The sequence below is a fragment of the Pleurodeles waltl genome, chromosome 8 (genome assembly GCF_031143425.1).
Source record: "Pleurodeles waltl isolate 20211129_DDA chromosome 8, aPleWal1.hap1.20221129, whole genome shotgun sequence".
Lineage (NCBI taxonomy): Eukaryota > Metazoa > Chordata > Amphibia > Caudata > Salamandridae > Pleurodeles > Pleurodeles waltl.
The window spans coordinates 492198214-492215720 of NC_090447.1; positions in this window are offsets into that span (position 1 = coordinate 492198214).

The following is a 17507-nucleotide window of genomic DNA, read 5'->3' on the forward strand; positions in this document are numbered from 1 at the left end:
TCCTTCCTGGAACTTCTTTCAACTTCTGGACTTGGTCCCCTTCTTTTGCAGGTCTTCAGGTCCAGGAAGCCAGCAGTTGTTGTTTGCAGACTTGGGTGGTTACTGCAATATCCCAATCACGATGTGTAGTGTGTCCTAAGAAAACTTGCAGTACTTTACTCCTGCTTTTCTGGGATCTGGGTGGGGTAATTTACTTACCTTTACTGTATGCTTACTCTCCCAGCGAGTCTGCACATACTGCACTTGTCTGGGGGGGAATTCTTGATTCGCATTCCACTTTCTTAGTATATGGTTTGTGTTGCTCCTGACCTATTTTCTCCCTTTGCAATCTGTAGCATTTCCTATTGCTTGCATGATTCTATGGTTATTTACTTGTCTAATTTTGGTGTCTAGTGTATATATTGTGTAAAATACTCACCTCCAGAAGGAGTATTGCCTCTGATATATTTTTGATATTGTGTCACCCAAATAAATACCTTTATTTTTGGTAACACTGAGCATTGTCTTTACTTGTGTATCAGTACTGTGTAACTATAAGTGGTATTGCATGAGCTTTGCATGTCTCCTAGTTCAGTCTAAGCTGCTCTGATATAGCTACATCTATCAGCCTAAGCTACTAGAACACTACTACTTCACTAATAAGGGATAACTGGACTTGGTATGAGGTGTAAGTACCCAAGGTACCCACCACAAACCAGGCCAACCTGGTGCAGTGGTGGGATAAGTACTTACAATTGCTTTACCACTTTTCACAAGAAAAGCTTGATCCAATACTTAGAACATACATAGTATATACCTAGAAGTAATTTTCTAACTTTCTAAAAGTTCTTTAAACTTTGAAAAAGTTTTACAAAGTCTTGAAAAGTTTTCTCTTTTCTCTAAAACAATAGCTCTGTTATTCTACTAACATTTTGCTCACTTTCCCAAATGTTTTTTCTCTTTCAATATGTCTTCTGTAGCTACCCCTAGAGTTGTGAAAACAAGATATAAAAATCTTAACTTTCAAAGTTTGAGGGGTCTCTGTATTGAAAAATGTTTAGGGATTGGGAAGAACCCCAATAAGGAGTTCCTCTTAAATCTTCTCCTCCAAGATGACCAGGGACTCAGTACTGGTCAAGATCACACAGGGGAAGAGGTAGAGGATGACTCCAACCAGGAAGGCTCAGAGGAGCAGAAAGACAATCCTGGGGAGGGTCCTTTCACAAATCTATCTGTCAATACGCCCCCCTAGTATAACTGGTAGTGGGAAGGGTTCACACACAAGTTGGGCTCCCTTCACCCCTAGAGGCCAGGTCACTGGAGTGGCCCCTGTTAGAGATAGATCTGCCTCTGCACACTCTCATGTTACCACTGTTTCAGAGGCTTCACATAATTCTAACCCTTAGGACCAGTCCCTAGATAAGGAACTCAGAAAGCTGAGGTTAGAGGAGACCAGATTGAGGCTAATGCAGCAAGTTGGCCTTAGACAGGAAATCCCTGCCTGTGGAGAAGGAGAGGCAGGGTTTGGGGTTAGTTGCCCATGGTGGCAGCAGCAGTTTTAGAAATAAAATGTTAGGGAACCTTCATTTGATTCTAGAAATCTGCACAAATTTGTCCCTCCTTACAAGGATGGTGATGACATCTACAGGTGGTCTTCTGCACTTGAGAGGGCTTGTAAAGTTCAGGGGGTCCCTCATGTACAGTGGGATGCTATTCTTTGGTTATTCTTCTCTGGCAAGGGGAGAGACAGACTTCTTATTGTCAGGGAGGATGATGCTGATAATTACCAAATTCTTAAAAGTGCACTCTTGAATGGTCTGGGCTTAACCACTGAACAGTACAGACTTAGGTTCAGAGAGACCAGAAAGGAGTCATCACAGGACTGGACAGACTTTGCAGACTGTTCTGTGAAGGCCCTAGAAGGTGGGTTAAATGGCAGTAAGGTCACTGACTATGAAAGCCTGTATAACTTGATTCTGAGAGAACATATTTTGAATAATTGTGTTTCTGACTTGTTACATCAGTATCTTGTGGACTCAGATCTCACCTCTCCCGAAGAATTGGGAAAGAAGGCAGACAAATGGGTCAGAACAAGGGTGAGCAGAAAAGCTCATAGAGGGGGTGACAAGGATGGCAAGAAGATGGAGGGTAAGTCACATGACAACGGTGGGGACGAAGATAAAAAATCATCAGAGTCTTCATCAGGCCACAAAAATCCTCTGTGGGTGGTGGGTCCAAATCCTCTTCTCACAAAGATAAGAAACCTTGGTGTTATATGTTTAAAGCCAAAGACCATTGGGCAACTGACAGTCATTGTCCAAAGAAAAACACCAAATCTCCCACCACCACAACCCCAAATGCAACCACTAGTGCCCCTAGTAATAGCAGTGGTGGTGGGAAAAACACTACTAATAGCCAATCAAAGGGTGTAGCTGGGCTCCCCATTGGTAATGTAGTTGGGGTTGGTCTAGTTCGGGAGATCACTGAGGCTGTTTTAGTCTCTGATGGTGGCTTTGACCTAGCCACTTTAGTTGCAGGTCACCTTAATATGGACAAGTACAAGCAGCTACCCCTGATTAATGGTGTTCAAGGTGAGGCGTACAGGGACACATGTGCCAGTGTCACAATGGTGATGGACAAACTGGTTGCTTCCGAGCAGCACCTACTTGGTCACCAGTACCAAGTGACAGACGCCCATAGCAACACTGTAAGCCACGCCATGGCTGTTGTGAATCTCAACTTGTCCAAAGAAAGTTGTGGTAGCCACTGATTTACCTGCAGAGTGTCTGCTAGGCAATGATTTGGAGACTTCAGCTTGGGCTGAAGTGGAGTTGGAGGCCCATGCAACAATGCCGGGCATTCCTGGGCATATATTTGCTCTTACCAGGGCTCAGGCCAAGAAGCAAAGAGGACAGGGAAACTTGGATCCTGTAACAATGGACCAAGGGCCAGATGTACGCATGTCCTGAATTGCGACTCGCAATTTGCGAGTCGCAATTCATGATGCAGGATGGTGTCCCCGACACCATCTGCGACTCGCAAGGGGGTCGCAAAGGCCCACCTCATTAATATTGATGAGGTGGGTCGCAATTTGCGACCCCCTTGGGATTCGCAGCACTCACAGGGATGGTGGCCTGCTGGAGACAGCAGACCACCATGTCTGTGACTGCTTTTAAATAAAGCAGGTTTTTTTTTGTAATGCAGCCCGTTTTCCTTAAAGGAAAAAGAGATGCATTACAAAATGAAAAAATGAAACGTTTCAGTTTAGTTTTTTCAGAGCAGGCAGTGGTCCATAGGACAACTGCCTGCTCTGAAAAAATGTTTTCCAGGCCATTCACAAAGGGGAAGGGGTCCCATGGGGACCCCTTCTCTTTTGCGAATGGGTTACCACCAGTGTGACACTGGTGGTAACTGCGATTGCTTTGCGACCGTGTTCGCGGTCACAAAGCAATGCAGCATCGCGCTGAGACTCGCAAATAGGAAGGGGAACTCCCATTCCTATTTACGACTCACAGTCCCGTTTTGCCACTCGGTAACCAGGTTACCGACTCGCAAAACGGGAATAGGGCATTGCGATGTGGGTTTTGCACGTCGCAAACAGCGAAATTCGCTGTTTGCAACGTGAAAAACCTTTGCTACATCTGGCCCCAAGTGCTCCCAAACACTAGCGGTAAGAAGGGCAAACCCTTGTCTACTACTTCTCCCTCCACAGATGATTCCCCTTTTGAAGAAGAGGAATTCTCTCCCTGTACAGAACCTACATCAAAGAAGCTGGAAGCTGACAGAGCTGAGCTCTTGGGTGCAGGGGGCCTGCAAGGAAAGAGCTGAGTGTGGCACAGCAAACCTGTTCCACATTGGAGGGCCTCAGACGGCAAGCTGTCAAGCAGCAAAATGGTGATGTCACTGACACACACAGAGTTTATTGGGAGAATAATCTCCTTTATACTGAAGAAAGGGACCCTAAACCTGGTGCCACAAGGAGACTGGTCATCCCCCTTCAGTACAGGGAATTCCTCCTAACTCTGGCTCATGACATCCCTTTAGCTGGGCATTTATGCCAGAGTGTAACATGGGACAGACTTGTCCCACATTTTCACTGGCCCCATATGTCAGAAGACATAAAGGAGTTTTATCGCTCCTGTGTCACCTGCCAAGCCAGTGGCAGAACTGGTGGCACCCCAAAGGCCCTCTTAATGCCACTACCAGTGGTTGGGGTGCCCTTTGAAAGGGTAGGGGTTGATATTGTTGGCCTCCTTGACCCTCCAACTGCTTCTGGCATTAGATTTATCCTTGTGGGGGTGGACCATGCCACAAGGTATCCAGAAGCTATCCCTTTAAGGACCACTACAGCTCCTGCAGTGGCAAAAGCCCTCCTGGGAATCTTTTCCAGGGTAGGTTTCCCTAAGGAAGTGGTGTCAGACAAAGGTAGTAACTTCGTGTCTGCATACCTAAAAGCAATGTGGAAGGGGTGTGGTGTTACCTACAAGTTCACCACCCCTTATCACCAACAAAATAATGGACTGGTTGAGAGGTTTAATAAAACTCTCAAATGTATGATTATACGAATCTCTGAAAAACTCAGAAGGAGATGGGATGTCCTATTACTATGCCTCCTTTTCGCCTAGAGGGAGGTACCCCAAAAAGGAGTGGGCTACAGCCTCTTTGAACTCCTATTTGGTCACCCTGTTAGGGGTCCCCTTTCTCTTGTTAAGGAGGGTTGGGAACAGCCTTTAAAAGCTCCAAAACAAGACATTGTGGACTGTGTGCTTGGCCTGAGAAGTAGAATAACTGAGTACATGAAAAAGGCCAGCAAAAACCTTCAGGCCAGCCAAGAGCTCCAAAAGCAATGGTTTGACCAGAATGGTGTCCTGACAGAGTACTACCCAGGACAGAAGGTATGGGTATTGGAGCCTGTGACCACAAGAGCACTCAAGGACAAATGGAGTGGACCCCATCTAACTGTAGAAAAAGAAAGGTGAGGTCATCTACCTGGTGGACCTGGGCACGGCCAGAAGCCCCCCTAGGGTGCTTCATGTCAATCACCTAAAGCCTTACTATGAGAGGGCTGACTTAACCCTGCTCATGCCTACAGGTGAGGGACAGGAAGAAGAGAGTGACCCTCTCCCTGATCTTTTCTCCACCACTGAAGCTGATGGCTTAGTGAACGGAGTAGTTCTGGCAGACTGCCTTACTGCTGAGCAGAAGGAAGACTGTAAAAATCTCCTTGGTCAGTTTTCAGAACTCTTCTCCCTCACACCTGGTACAATTACCTTGTGTGAACATACAATTGACACTGGAGACAGTTTACCTGGCAAAAGTAAAATTTACAGGCAACCTGACCGTGTCGGTGATTGCATAAAAGCTGAAGTTCAGAAAATGTTAGACCTTGGAGTTATTGAGCCTTCTGATATCCCCTGGGCCAGCCCAGTGGTGCTTGTCCCCAAACCACATAGGAAAGAAGGAAAGGGAGAAATGTGACTTTGTGTGGCCTGTAGGGGTCTTAATACAGTAACCAAAACAGATGCTCACCCTATACCCAGAGCAGATGAGCTAATAGATACACTGGCATCTGCCAAGTATCTAAGCACTTTTGACTTGACTGCAGGGTATTGGCAGATCAAGATGTCAGAAGATACTTACTGAAAAACAGCATTTTCTACCATAGGAGGGCATTATCACTTCACAGTGATGACCTTTGATTTGAAAAATGCAACTGCCACTTCTCAGAGGCTGGTGAATACAGTCCTCCAAGTTTGGAAGTTTTTAGTGCAGAATATTTGGATGATATTGCTGTCTTTAGCCCCACCTGGGATGATCACCTGGTCCACCTCTGGAACGTTTTGGAGGTACTGCAAAAGGCAGGCCTAACTATTAAGGCTTCAAGGTGCCAGATAGGGCAGGGGAAAGTGGTTAATCTGGGCCACCTGGTAGGTGGAGAACAGATTGCACCACTTCTAGGGAAGATTCAGACCATTATGGACTGGGCTTCCCCATAGCACCTGTTATATCATTTTCTTCCATGATAAACAATCAGTTACAATTTCAGAATATAATAGGCTGTTCAGTGCTAAATCGTGTGGACAAACTGTATAAACAGTTTCCTTACTGACATATTCTGTTGCATTCTTCTCCAGTGTCTTACAAAACCCAAGTCCTCAAAAATAAAAAGTGATTGAATCAAATTGCACAATTCCAAATAATAAATTGACTTATTTAAAGTAATGTAATCTAAAATGCAGTTCTCTCACAGTTACACAACTGTGCCCTGGATGGCTATTCATTGTCCCCCAAGCAGGTCTGGTATTTCTATATACTTTTTAACTGTACATGAGACATGTGCTACCCTCCTGGATGATTGTTTACTCACTCAGGTGGGTGGCAAGCTCCTCATCGCTGTTCAGGTGTTTTAGCATTTTAATTTGAAAATTGGTGTACTTAGATTCCAGTTTCCTTAGCATAAGGGCTCTATTCCCTCATACATGATCCAGACAAAAGTAATGAATCAAATCTCTCTTACTTGCATGCTTTATTTCATAGTGTCTTGCTTCTGGGTATGGGGGGGGGTTTGTTGGTGACACCCTGCATGTGTTCTAAAACGTTCTAAAATGCATTGTTTTGTGAGATATATTGTACTGCCTAGATATTGTTTCCCACAGAGGCAGACTAGACAATATACTGTGTATTCTGTGTTAAAAGGCATTGTAGGTCTTATCCTTACTAGTTTTGATTGTCAAAGGATATGATATTCTCTACCCTTTCAGCTAAATTTGCAGGCATTACATTTAGTACATGGGAAAAATTCCTCTAAATCTCTATTGTGAATTCTAGGCTTAATATTAAAATGACTATGGCCCTCATTACAACCCTGGCGAACGGTGCAATGATGGCGGTAGGACTGCAAACAGGCCGGCGGTAATTACCGCCCCATTATGGAATTGGTGGTTTGGCACATGCCAAACCGCCAATGTCCCACACCGTCCACCACAGCAGTAATGACCGACAGGCTGGAGACAGCTGTCTCCAGCCCGCGGGCCATCACTAGGTCGCCTGCGGAATCATGACCCCGCATACCGACATGGATTTCGTGGATTTTGAACCACCACGAAATCCATAGCGGTAGGCACTATCAGTGCCAGGGAATTCGTTCCCTGGCACTGATTGGGGTCTCCCCCTCTGCCCTCCCCCTCCCCTGAGTCCACTCCCAACACCCATGACCCCCCTACTGCCCCCCCAAAGGTGGTAGGGCCCCCTCCCCACCCCCTGACCTCCATAGGCCACCCTAAACATACCCCCCACCCCCCCACTCACGCACGCACACACCACTCACACACATACACGTGGACATACAAGCACACATGCGCACACACATACACGATACATCCCCACCACACACATCACACCCTCTGCAAACATACACCCCCCCCCTCTAAACACTCATACCCCCACCCTCATTCACGCACACACCACACAACACCCCTCACCCCACTCCCCTGTCGAACTAACACCTTACCTGCTTTGGTGGTCCTCCGGGAGGGAACGGGATCCATGGGGGCCGCTCCGCCGCCAGCACCCTGTCACCAGAACACCGACAAGCCGAATACTGGTACGTAATTCCAATGCGCGGTGTTCTGATGATGTGGTGGTAACGGAGGAGCAGCCTCCACTACACCGCCGACCACCAGCATGGCTGCTGGCAGCTCTCCGTCCAAATAATGGTGGACGGTCACCATCAGTCATAATCTGGTTGGGGGAAGACCGCCAACACTGGCGGTCTTCTGTCCGGCGGGACCTAGGAGGTCTTTAAAAAAGACCGCTGAGGTCCAAATGAGGGCCTATGTACTAATGTATCTTTCAGTGAAGTACTTCTTCTGTATGTTACCAGTGGATGACTGGACAATATTGGGCCCACAATGTTATCAGATTTCAAAATATGACAATTTTTAAATAAAATGCTGGAGATATGCACAGTATTTTCAGAAAAATCTGTAATTAATCTTATCTTAGCTTCTTGCTTCTGCTCCTGATTATCATATAATAGCTCTTCTCTTTTAGTGGAATTTACTCTGGACTTAGCCAATTCTAAAACTTTTTTAGGATATCCTCTGGCTCTAAATCTCCTAGTTGTGTAATTGGCTGTTTGATTAAGATTTTCTTCCCTTGTACAATTGTGTTTCATATGCATAAGGGATACTCCACTTCATCTCTGTAGATGGTTACATTGTGCGTGCAAAAGGGAGTTGACTGTAGTCGGTTTTCTATATATTGCCGTACATATTTTCTGTGCTTCCACAAACACACTCAGATCTAAAAAAGTAACTTCATGTTGAATTTTCTGACAAATGAAGTGAAGATTGTGTGTGTTTTTTTTAAGTCTAGCTACATATTCTTATGCTAATGGTACTCCTCCTTTCCAAATTAGAAAGAGATCATTGATGTACCTCGCCAACATCGTCACTCTGTCTGTCCAAGATTCATTGGCTTCCGACCAGGCAACCTGCTTATCCCATCAGTCTATGAAAAGATTCATGTACTGGAGTGAAGCAGGTACCCATAACCATCTTGTGTATTTGTTTATAAATTTGCCCTGCAGCGAGAAAAAATGCATTAACAAGGTAGAATTCAATTATCTGTAATCACATCATATTATGTTCATGATATTTAAGAGCCCTGCTTTTCAGAAAAAAAGCCACATCTTTATTCCCTTCTACATTGTCAATGCTCATATAAAGACTTGTAATGATCACGGTGATCATTAGGAAATCCTCTTTGTCCTGAAGATGCGTTGTAAATCCTTTATGCCTGTTATATATGAGCTGAGGCTTTCAACAAAGAAAAAAAAGATAATAATCAATATACACTGACATATTTTGAAGTAAACTCAGTTTGGAACTGATTATGGGGCAGACCCGTAGACATGTAGGGCCATATTTATACTTTTTGACGCAAAACTGCGCTAACGCAGTTTTGCGTCAAAATAATTTGCGCCGGCTAACGCCATTCTGAAGCGCCATGCGGGCGCTGTATTTATTCAATGACGTTAGCCGGTGTTAGCCGGCGGAGCTGCCTGGTGTGCGTGATAAATAATGACGTACATCAGGCAGCGCCGGCGTAGGGGAAAATGGAGCTTGGGCGCCAAAAAATGGGGCAAGTCAGGCTGAGGCAAAATTTTCGCCTCAACCCGATTTGCGCCTTTATTTTTGACTCCCAACCCCCATTGAAATGACTCCTGTCTTAGCAAAGACAGGAGTCATGCCCCCTTGCCCAATGGCCATGCCCAGGGGACTTATGTCCCCTGGGCATGGTCATTGGGCATAGTGGCATGTAGGGGGGCACAAATCAGGCCCCCCTATGCCACAAAAAAAAAAAGAAAATATTACTTACCTGAACTTACCTTATGTTCCCTGGGATGGGTCCCTCCATCCTCAGTCGTCCTCCTGGGGTGGGCAAGAGTGACAGGGGGTGTCCCTGGGGGCACGGGAGGGCACCTCTGGGCTCCTTCCGACCCCACAGGTCCCTTAACGCCTGCCCTGACCAGGCGCTAAAAAACGAAGCAAAAGAGGCTGGACGTCATTTTTTTTGACCCGCCCACTCCCAGGTGTGATTTTTGCCCGCGAGTGTAAATACGGCGCACATGCCTCGGAGTCAATTTTTTAGACGGGAACGCCTACCTTCCATATCATTAACGCAAACTAGGTGTTCACGCTAAAAAGTGACGCAAACTCCATGGACTTTGGCGCTAGACGCGTCTAACGCCAGAGTATAAATATGGAGTTAGTTTTGCGTCGAATTTGTGTAAAAAAAACGACGCAAATCCGGCGCAAACGGAGTATAAATATGCCCCGTAGTGTAGTGAACCCCAGTTTGTTTTAATGGGATACAGGAATTAGTTTAGCCTTTGGCTTGCAGAATCGTGGTTCCGTCACCTAGTGACTTTTACCCTACTTAGCTTGCTCTGTTTTAGCGCATTTATTTAATTAAATCTTTTAAGATGGCTGCCTTGTTTTTTGTTAGGCCCATGTTTTAGTTTTGCGTTATGAGTGCCACCGTGCTAAGGTGTTTCCCTCGTCACACTTTCGAGGGGATTGTTTATAAAAATTACTGTCCTAAGCATGTCTTGTTATCTATTGTTTGGGAACAGACCTACAGCAGGGGCCCAAGCAGATCTGTATAAATACTCCTCACTTAAACAGATAGTCAGAGGGATTCCGACCAGATGCCATCGCTGCTATCAATGCTGCACGTCACCTTGACACTTAACCAGTCTTCGTGTCCCTACAGAGTCTGAACTAGAGACTTCATTCCAAGGTAACAATGGTTGGGGGGCTCATGGACATGGCATTGGCAGAGTAGGTTTATCATACCTAGCTCTCTTTTAGGTTAGAGGTTAGGCTCACTATGCTAGGGTATTAGGACATATCTCATTCTTTATGTCATTACATGTGATTGCAAGATGGTGGGGGTCTTTGTATTAATGACTCTTCTCTCTACCATTCTGTTTCTTGCACCGTTCATTATCCTAATCACTGCAGACCATGCCACTTATCGCAGATTGCAGTTTTCCTAAATAAAAGCTATTGAAACTCTACTGTTTCTTCTTCATTGCCCGTGTTTGCTTGAGACATGGTGTTTATGTGAGAAAAGGGTAATCTCTGTTAACCACGACACTCCCTGAGATGTCAAATTCTCGAGTCCATGCATAAAGGCTGCTACAAATCACCTTTTACTGTTTGTGTTTTTGGTGAGGTGCTGCTTGTGAGCGGGGAAGGTTGGGACGACAGTTGTGACTTGTTGTAAGACTGGCATAATCGCCTACAAATAGAAGTACTGTCATCCTTAAACCAGCAGTCTTGCCTAGAGCAAGAGTCAAACTACGATATGGTGCCACCAGCAATGGTGTTTAGGCACTAATTTACAGATACCCTGACTATTACTGTCACACATACAACAGGTACCCTAAGTACCATTATAAGGAGACGTCCGTGGTCTTAGGGAAGATCCTCCGAGCTAAATAGGGAGTACCTAATTAGGCTGTAGGTTGTTTGAGCTCGAACTCTTAAGAGGACTTTGCTCCCCATTTTGTGTTCCGTCTCTTTTACCCAGTCCAAAAACATAGCTAACAACATAGAAGTTCCTGAGAATGCTAGAGAAGCACTAACTCTACATCTAGAAGTGCATGGCTTAAGAGAAGAGGGCGGAGATGTTACATTCATAGTGGAAGATGGAGAAGCTTACCAAACAGAAACATTTTATTCCTGGGTTCACTTTCCTAAGGAAAACAACACTACATTCACATTCCACACAAACAGAATTGGAAATGTACCAATACGGTACCAAGCATACCAGTATCATGAAATACTGCTGACTCATCAGGAGCATCAGTACTCGTTTGAAGGCACCCTACAACATGTAAAACAACCTGTGAGATTAGGGGCTGTATTTATAGGCCCCTAGCACCACAGGAGCGTCCCTTTTTGTGACGCTCCTGTGGCACTAAGTACCGAGCCGTATTTACAAGGTGGCATTAAGCCACTTTTTGTGGCTTAACACCACCTTGTAAATACAGCCCCTTCCCACACAGCACTGTGCATGGAAGGGGTGTGCAGTGGGTGTTGATGTGGGCGTGCCACAGCAACACCCATTGCATTTTGATGCTGCCTCAGATTTATGAAATTTCGTAAACCTGAGGCAGCGTCAACATCTAACCCCAAGTGGTAGCAGGGCAGAATGAGGAAGAATACTTTTATTCCTCCTCATTTTTGGCTTTTTCTATGTGTGCTGCATTCTGCCGCATGCATAGAAAAAGCAAAATGCCAGAATGGATTGTTTATGTGTGGGAAGGTGTCCCTTCCTGCACATAAACAATCATTTGAAAATTACTCTTTGGCACTTCTGTGTGTGCTGCATTATGCCAAAGTGCCAAAGTGCCATTAGTGATTGTTTGTGTGCAGGAAGGAAAACCTTTCTGCACATAAACACTCACACCCTTCAACACAGATGTCATTGCATGATGGTGCAAGGATGCCTGCATTGGCGCTGGTAGCTAAATTTAGCGCCAGCGCAGGGGGAAATGCAGGGGTGCGCCGAATTTTCTTAAATATGACACATCCTTGTGTTTCTAAAGTGACGCAGTGTGGCACTACCAATTTTGGCGCAGCATGATGCTGCGCACTTTTCTTTAAATCTGGCCCTAGGTCCCTTAGGTAATGAAGGACCAATGTGGCCTATGTTTGACACATACACACCTCACCCGGGTATACAAAACATGCAGGCAGCAGACCTACCTATGAAACCTACATCTTGAACTAGTATCGCTTTATAGACGACTTGTTCAGTTTGTAATGCAAACTTTGAACACTGCACCAGCATGTCCAGCACCACCAGCACTTGCTGAATATCAATTGGCTATTGGGATTAATCCACAAATAGTACATACTATCATGGGTAAGGTACCCACAGAACGGGAGAAAATACCGTTCTGGATAGCCCAGAAAACAAATCAGCTGGATGCTTTGTTTCCCTATACGAGACCACAGGAGAAACATAGAATTCTCACAATGTGCTTGCCCTTCTGGGTGGTTCTTCTCGATGGATGACTGCGCCACATGGGGTACAGTCTTTGCTGCAATTTATAATACCACACATGGTACCCCGACAATTGCCAATTTACCAGAAGTGTTAAATCAAATACAAAATGAGCACGGGCTGCACCAGCCCTGGATTTGGGGATTAAATTAATGCATAACTTCAACGCAGTCTCCTCATTCATACTCAGTAATATCACAGGCGAAGCGGTAGCACTGGCTATAGGCCAGCGCCTCTGAGAGATTCCAGAGAAAGAGCTACCGAAAATTATTTCTAAGACCTATACTAGGGTGGGACGGGATAGTTTGGGAGCCAAGCCGAAGAAGCCTGAAATACAGAGTACCCACCCTAAAGAAGGTACTAAACAGGCACAGGAGGGTTCTAAGAAGCGCTGGGATAAGCATAATTTTTTTTTAAAGATAAACGAAATCAGAGAGCAGATGCTCCACATCTGAGAACCCCGAAAGGAGATATACTCTCAGAAATAGAGAAAATATAAAAGCTCCTAACAGATATACTGATTCACGTCCCTCTCGTTCCTTTCAGGATGCACCGGATAGATGTAGCGAGAGAGGGGGCCGTCCTGATCGATGTCCTGAATACGTGAAACAGAAGAAAGACTCACCACAGTCTTCAGACAAAAAAGAAGAAAGTCCTCACAACAAAAGCCACAGTTTAAAAACAAAAAAAGGTGTCAACACCGTCAATTAAAAATTGCCAGTACACTTGAGAACATTGCTGAAGAACAAGACGTGGGCAGTGAGACTGTTAGACAGCACAGCAGACGTCAAAATATGTCGCCAGAGTCTGAAAGATCATCTGGATGCGACAGCAACTAGCGATTTTATTGCAGTTGAGACTGTGGATGGCAGTGTTCTCCCACCCGACAGGATTTATGATTTAAATATCCAAACATAGGGCGCACCATTAGTGTGATTTTTTGGGGATGAACTTAGTTGTGATATCCTGCTGGCCGAAATGGACTGGCCACCCGAGAACGTCCGTAAGCTCCCACATGGGGAAGATGTAATTTTGTCTTCTTTCTCTGATCATGTTCCGGAGGCGGTAAAGCAAGCCTACGCTGTCAATTGGGATTTGCCACAGGCACCCAATCATGTAGGTTGGGATAAGGATTCTCCTTGTCATTTAATATCTATGAGGTCTACACCCCAACCTCAGCCACAATATCCTGTTAAACACGAAGCAAAAGCTCCAGTGAGATCCTCACTCAACTCGAGTACCGGGAGTAATTGAGCCCTGTGTCTCTGCAATGAATAACCAGTTATTCCCAGTTGCAAAATCTGACCATTCTTATAGAATAGTCTTCAATCACTGACACTTAAACAGTCATACACGTACATACGCTATACAAAATTCACATAGCACAGCACAAATTGCGCCAAAAATACAAAACAACATTGGATATTTCCAGCGGTTTCTTCTGCCAGAACTTAGCACATAAAAGTCAGGACCTGAGTGCATTCTTATTTGGCTCACAAAAATGCTTTTGTCGTTTACCCCAAGGCTATCAGAACAGCCCAGGGCTGTTCTCAGCCTGTGTAACATCAATACTACATGATATTGATTCTGAGGTGTTGTCCTACGTGGATGACATCTATCTCACAGATGACGACCTCAACATTCATCTTGCCAGGGTCGATCAGATCATGTCAGGGTTCGCAGCCCTTGGCTACAAATTCAATTTTAGAAAAACTAAAATAGCCTTTCTCAGCGTACTGTTCCTGGGATCCAAGCTATCAAACGAGGGGAAGAGCCTGGTTCCTCACTTTCTAGAGAAATGTGCACAGCTTCACCCACCTAACATTCTGAAGCAACTACAGTCTACTTGGATTCTTCAACTTTGGCAGAACATACATTCCTGACTATGCACAACGTATCAAGCCTCTCTATGACTTAATACGTTCTGATTTTTCTAGAAGACACTCGACAGCTGAACACACATGCATCCTTTGGGAATTTCAACAGGACATGCTAGAAGCAAAACACTTGCACACATGTGTTAACAAGACAAACTTGGTCATCAGAATAATTCCTGGTGCCATAGGGTTTACGTATGTCACCTTTAACAAGGGTGACACAGTGCCCATAGCATACAAAGGTCATTTATATTCTAATGCAGAACAACCTTTTGCACCCACAGAAAAAAATTCTAACTACAGTTCAGATGGCTGTCATTAGGGAGAGGCGACTTGCCCAAGGGAAACGCATCATTGTCATCACCCCAGTGCCAGCCTTAGAGGCCGTCACCAAAGCAAGCGTTCCTTACGCTAAAGCATTACATCCACACTGGATTCAGTGGGCAACCTCCCTGACTGCCACCGATGTAGACTACATCTTTGGTCCAAAGCTTCAGACACAAGAGTTTCTCCAAAACGAATAGGAGTACCCCGCTCCTCTAGATATTTTACCACTTGACAAACACCATGCTATCGTTTACACTGATGGTTCAGCACAACCAGCTGTAGGTACCAAACATTAATATTCAGCCGCTTGTGCAGCCATGAGTGGAGTGATGAAGGATGGAGTTTTCTACCCACACAATACCTACACACAGATCTAGGGGACTGCACAGCTCAGCTGGCTGAACTCAAAGCTCTTATATTAGCGCTAGAACACACAGAGCTAGGATTGCTGACTTTAATTGTCTGTGACTCATACTGCTGCATCCAGCCCTACAATGATTACCTCAATCATTAAAAGTTGAATGGGTTTAGAGACTCCAAAGGGAACACCAAAAAGCACAAAACATTGTGGGGGAAGGTGGCTGATCTCAAGGATAAGCTAGTGTGTGTCCATGTAGTACAGACATTAGGCCATCAACGTGTAGGAGTACACGTTATCGGCAACACTTTGGCTGATAAAGCAACCAAATCTTCAGTAGCTACGGCTTCAATGGCTGCAGTGACTTGTTCTCAGACGAGATTGGATAATGACATTTTGACTGCTGTGAAAGCTTCGGCTGAAGGCAAGCCCTTCTAAAAGCATACCCTACAAAATACTCTTATCACATCAGTGCACAGAATTTTGCCTAAGAAACACTTCCTGGGATTGGAGATTTAGAAATACCAATGAGGATCAGAGATTCGATCTAATAAAAGCAGCGCATGAGGGTGTTGCTTCTGCTCATGCTGGTATTTCGGCCACAGTAACTCTCTTACAGAAATGCTTCTGGTGGCCAGGTCTATACGAACAGACAAAACAGTACGTCCTTTATTGTGACGTTTGCCAGAAAATTAAGGGATCAAACATCAAAAGCCCACCCCAGCCATCCCGCTTAGTGTCCAGCAGGCCACTACAATGTGTGTACCTGGACCCCTGCGGTCCACTCCAACCTGATGGTGCAAACAAATACATATTAGTAGCTGTAGATTCTTGTTCAAGATTCCTGTGGGTAGGGCCTCAGTGGTCGGCTGATGCTCGAACTGTTATAAAAGACTTGCTGATCTTTATCTGTACATATGCGGTTGCAGCATTCCTTTCAGACCAGGCCCCTGCATTTGCCTCTAAGGCATTCAGGGACACTATGGGGACGATGGGTGTTGAATTCCATTACTCCTCACCATACCATCCCGGGAGAAATTCAGTCATGGAGAGGCAGAACGTGATATAAAGCAATCCTTCACAGCTAGAGTATTAGGTTCTGGCCGCAGCTGGCTTCATCACCTTTATGGGGTCCAGAGAGCAGTGACTAATCTGTCAAGATGGTCCTTGGGGGGACACACTTCCTAAGAGGTTCACTTTGGGATACACATGTATGTCCCAGATCTTGATGGTCCTAGTTTGGTGGCAGCAGACACACCTTTTGACATAAATTAAAGTCTCACTGTTTTACAGGAGCTTCAGCAATTTCGTGATGATAAATCATCTGCCAGTGCTGCCACCTTAGGAATAAGGGATTTACCAACAACTTCCCCTTTCTGGATTCCTAAAGTCAGGGATCTGGTTCATGAGTAGATCGCTGTGAATAAGGAATTTGGTCTATCCTACAGAGCATTGGTCCCAGTCCTGGGAGTACAAGGTACTAGAACTGTCTTCTTACCACCACTGCCTGGTTCCAGAGCAAACAAATTAATTTCCATTGATGACGTCAAAATTCATCATGTGGCCGATCCTGCACAGTAAACCGAGAGGTCCCTTGGGTAGTTCTCTCACTACCCAACAGGACATACCTCTTCAAAGTAGAAATAACAACACTACTTCGGAATGCACAACAATGTCCAACAATGCTACAAATACCTCTGTGATCGTGGGGAGAATGAGTTCTTGCTGAATCCAGTTAGCACTTCAACGACAACACCTGTCCAAGATTTGGATGTTTTCTACACCAACACTACACAGTTTGACGACACCGTCTACTATGAGCCTCCAGGCGAAGTGGATCCATTCACCGGTGATGCACCTGCTCCTGCATTTGCAGAGACTGCCTATGGTTATTTCATAAACATTAAAGACTTTTCTTCACACTCATCCACTCCAGTAATTGAAAATGTATCAAAGACACGTAAGCTGTACCTATTGTTTAAAAATCACTATTTAATGCACCCATGGAATCATTTATGGTTCTGCTTGACATTTTTTGCATTTTTTCTATGGATTGGTTTCGTGACTGTTTTCTCTTTGCTCATAAATTGTCATTACCTTCCTGAATGCTCCTCTGTTGCACCTGTGGATGAGGTCTTAACTCCATATCTTTCCTCACATAAGGTCCGAAGAGACTTGTCCCTTGTGATCACTTCAGCAGTACCAATTCCTGATGGGATTGTGTGGGACAACGTTCCATTTGATATACACGGGCCTACTGAGGTCTTCAAATTCTATGGCCCTCATTACAACATTGGCGGTAAATGCCGCTTACCGCCGTGCAGAAGACCGCCAACACACTGTCACAGCCACGGAATTCCACTACAGCTATTACTACCCACAGC